This window comes from Triticum dicoccoides, chromosome 3B (genome assembly GCF_002162155.2).
Source record: "Triticum dicoccoides isolate Atlit2015 ecotype Zavitan chromosome 3B, WEW_v2.0, whole genome shotgun sequence".
Taxonomy (NCBI): Eukaryota; Viridiplantae; Streptophyta; class Magnoliopsida; order Poales; family Poaceae; genus Triticum; species Triticum dicoccoides.
Window position 1 is genome coordinate 349,820,700 of NC_041385.1, and position 4,469 is coordinate 349,825,168.

The following is a 4,469-nucleotide window of genomic DNA, read 5'->3' on the forward strand; positions in this document are numbered from 1 at the left end:
CCCCCCCGGGTTGACAATCCGGGCCAGTTGGCATTAGTGGTAGACCCTCAGGTGGGAGGTTATAAATTCACCAAGGTACTCATGGATGGAGGGAGCAGTATTAACATCCTATACTATGAGACATTCCGCCGCATGGGGCTAACAGACAAGGATCTCAGACCGTCTAATACGGTGTTCCATGGTGTGGTGCCTGGCAAATCAGCGTATCCTGTTGGTAAGATAGCCTTGGAGGTGGCTTTTGGGGACGAGCATGATTCCCGATCTGAAACACTAACCTTTGAGGTAGTGAAAATTCGGAGCCCGTATCACGCCTTGTTTGGGCGGCCGGCTTATGCCAAATTCATGGCACGGCCTTGTTATATCTATTTGCAGCTCAAGATGTCGGGTTACAAAGGGACAATAACGGTTCATGGGAGCCGCAAGATTGCTTTGGAATGTGAGGAAGGTGATGCGGCCTATGCAGAGTCGGTTTGTGCCACGGAGGAGTTGAAATATTATAGGGACAATGTTGATCCGGCGGACATGACCCCTTTGAAGAGGCCGACTACGGAGCATGATTCAGATCTGAAGTTCAAATCAGCGGCTGAGACCAAGCTTTTTGACTTCATGCCCGGCGATTCGTCCAAGCAGTTCACTGTCAGTGCCAACTTGGACCCTAAATAGGAAAGCGCGCTCATCGAGTTCATCCATGAGAATCGGGACATTTTTGCATGGAAGCCTTCTGACATGCCAGGTGTACCGAGGGAACTCGCTGAGCACACTCTTAATGTTGATCCCAAGTATAAACCGGTAAAACAGTTTCTCCGCCGGTTTAACGAAGAAAGGCGCAAAGCTATTGGAGAAGAAGTGGCCAGGCTCTTAGCAGCTGGTTTTATCATTGAAGTGTTCCATCCAGAATGGCTCGCTAATCCGGTGCTGGTACTTAAGAAAAATGGCACTTGGCGTATGTGTGTGGATTACACGGATCTTAACAAGGCTTGTCCAGCGGATCCTTTTTCCCTCCCTCACATTGACCAGATTATTGATGCCACAGCGGGTTGTGAGCGTTTGAGTGTTTTTGGATGCGTATTCTGGGTATCATCAGATCAAAATGGCGGTTAAGGACCAGGAGAAGACGGCGTTTATTGTTCCCTTTGGAGCCTTCTGCTATGTATCTATGCCTTTTGGGCTCAAGAGTGCCCAAGCCACTTATCAACGGTGTGTACAGAATTGCCTGCATAAACAGATCGGCCGCAATGTGCACGCCTATGTGGATGATATTGTAGTCAAGTCAAGGCAGAAGGAGACGCTGGTTGATGATTTGAAGGAAACCTTTGACAACTTGCGGGTTTATAAGATGATGCTTAACCCTGCCAAATGTGTCTTTGGTGTTCCGGCAGGCAAGTTACTGGGCTTTCTTGTGTCCAACAGAGGAATTGAGGCTAATCTGGAGAAGATTACGGCTATCACCTCCCTGGCTAAACCGAAGTGTATCAACGATGTTCAGTGTTTGGCGGGTCGGATCGCCGCACTGAGCCGGTTTATCAGCCGCCTCGGAGAGAAGGCCATCCCTTTATACCAGATGTTGAGAAAGACAAATCAATTCATCTGGAGTCCAGCTGCTGATGAAGCGTTGGAGGACTTGAAGCGGCAATTAGCCAATCCGCCCGTTCTTGCAGCTCCGGTCGACAAGGAGCCGTTATTGTTATACGTAGCGGCCAATGCTCGTGCAGTTAGCGTGGCTATTGTGGTAGAACGCAAGGAGGCAGGCAAGGAGTATCCGGTTCAGCGGCCGGTTTACTACATCAGCGAGGTGCTTATTGAATCCAAGCAAAGGTATCCGCATTGGCAGAAGCTGGTATATGGAGTTTTCATGGCAAGCCGGAAGTTGAAGCAGTATTTCCAAGGGCACCCCATCACAGTGGTCAGTTCAGCTCCCTTGGGCGATATCATACAGAACCGGGAGGCGACTGGCCGGATTGCCAAGTGGGCCATAGAACTTGGGCCGCACGGATTGAAGTACGTGCCTCGGACGGCGGTGAAGTCTCAAGCACTTGTTGATTTCATCAATGATTGGACGGAGTTGCAAGCACCAGAGGAAAAGCCGGATCACACATATTGGACTATCCTTTTTGATGGATCCAGGCAATTGGAAGGCTCGGGGGCTGGAGTCGTATTAACTTCCCCACGGGGTGATAAGTTTTGTTATGTTCTCCGCTTAATGTTCCCTTGTACTAATAATGCAGCTGAGTATGAAGCTTTGCTCCATGGTCTCCGGATGGCTAAAGAGATGAATCTAAGTCAGGTTAAGTGCTTCGGTGACTCGGACCTCGTGGCTCAACAGGTATCTGGCACTTGGGATTCTAAGGACCCGCTTATGGCTGCATATCGTCGTGAGGTGGATATTGTTGCGGGTCACTTCAAGGGTTATCAGGTGGAGCACGTGGATCATCGAAAAAATGAAGCGGCGGACGCTTTAAGCCGGTTGGGCTCTCAGCGTAAACCGGTCCCGCCTAATGTCTTTCTCGATGTGTTGCACAACCCGTCAGTCAAACTCCCGGGTGAAGCGGATTTGGCTATTCCTGATCCGGAGGCTCAATTGGTGGCAGCCCTGCATATTATACCGGATTGGATAGTTCCTTATCTTGCATACATCAACCGGGGAGAGTTGCCAGAGGATGAGACTCTAGCCAGGCAGATAGTCCGGCGATCCAAATCTATGACAATTATCAATGGCGAATTGCATCATTGCAGTGTATCGGGGGCGTTTCAACGCTGCGTCTCTCCTGAGGAAGGTTGTGAAATTTTACGTGAAATCCATGAAGGGGATTGTGGTCACCACGGCGGTTCAAAGTCTCTGGTGGCTAAAGCGTTTCGTCACGGGTTTTACTGGTTGACAGCTCATGCTGATGCGGAGGACTTGGTTAAACGGTGTGATGGCTGTCAGAAATTTTCAAGGCGTGCTCATGTGCCGGCTCAAGAATTGAGGATGATTCCAATTACTTGGCCGTTTGCAACATGGGGGCTGGATATGGTCGGACCTTTTAAAAGATCCAAGGATAAGAAAACCCACCTTTTGGTGGCAGTTGACAAGTTTACCAAGTGGGTTGAAGCGGAGCCTGTCAGCAAGTGTGATGCAGCTACAGCGATGCAGTTCATTAAAAAGGTGATTTTCCGGTTTGGCTTTCCACACAGTATCATTACTGACAATGGTACCAATTTATCCAAGGGTGCTATGAAGGAATTCTGTGAACGTGAGCACATCAGACTTGACGTATCATCAGTGGCTCACCCCCAGTCCAATGGGCAGGCAGAGCGAGCTAATCAAGAGATCTTGCGAGGCATCAAACCCCGGCTAATGGTTCCATTGCAAAGAACACCGGGATGTTGGGTTGAAGAGCTACCATCTGTGCTATGGAGTATCAACACTACGCCCAACCGATCTACAGGATACACACTGTTTTTTATGGTCTACGGAGCAGAAGCGGTTCTTCCTAGTGATATCCGACATGATTCGCCTCGTGTGGCGGCTTATGTTGAAGCGGACAATGAGACAGCACGGCAAGATGCTTTGGACCTATTAGATGAGGAGCATGACATAGCGGCTGCCCGCTCGGCGATTTATCAACAAGATCTTCGTCGCTATCACAGTCACCGGGTCAGAACCAGAACTTTTCAAGAAGGAGATTTGGTGCTTCGGTTCATCCAAGATCAGACGGATATGCGCAAGTTATCCCCACCTTGGGAGGGACCTTTCGTGGTCAGCAAGAATCTGCACAATGGGTCGTACTATCTGATTGATATTCGAGAGCATAAAGACTCACGCACATCAGAGGAGGAGACCAATAGGCCGTGGAATATAGCTCATCTTCGGCCTTACTACACTTGAGCCATCGGCTCTATCTATGTACATATTATGGCAGTGTATATATTATCATTGATATAATAAAACCGGAGCCTCAGCTAAAGCGGGGTCTCTGTCCTTTCATATCATGTGTGGTTACATGGAGTGGTTCTGTTTTAAAGCGGCCTCCGGTTTACCCCTTGAAATTTTCTTTTCAAAAAAGCTTTGTGATATCACTTGGGGCCTTGGTCGTGTCCGAACCAATGCGACACCTTTTGATAGGCGAAAGCCACCAGATCACTTGGGGACATGGTCAAGTCTGAACCAGTCACGCCTCTTGATCGGCCTAAGGCCACAGAATCACTTGGGGGCTTGGTCTAACCCGAACCATTGCCACGCCTTTTGATCGGCATAAATGCCATGGTTTCATTTGGGGACCTGGCTAACTTGAACCATTGTCACTCCTATTGGGGGCTTGGTCCTGTCCGACCGTGGTAACACCATCTGATCAGCTCAGTAAAGCATGTTTTTGCAAACGGTTTTTGTTATTGCCTTTGCTTCCATATTTCTTTTATGACTATTCTTCAATTTTTGTTGTGTTTCCTTTAAACCAACAACACTTTTTTACCGGTTCAGCTGACGGAAA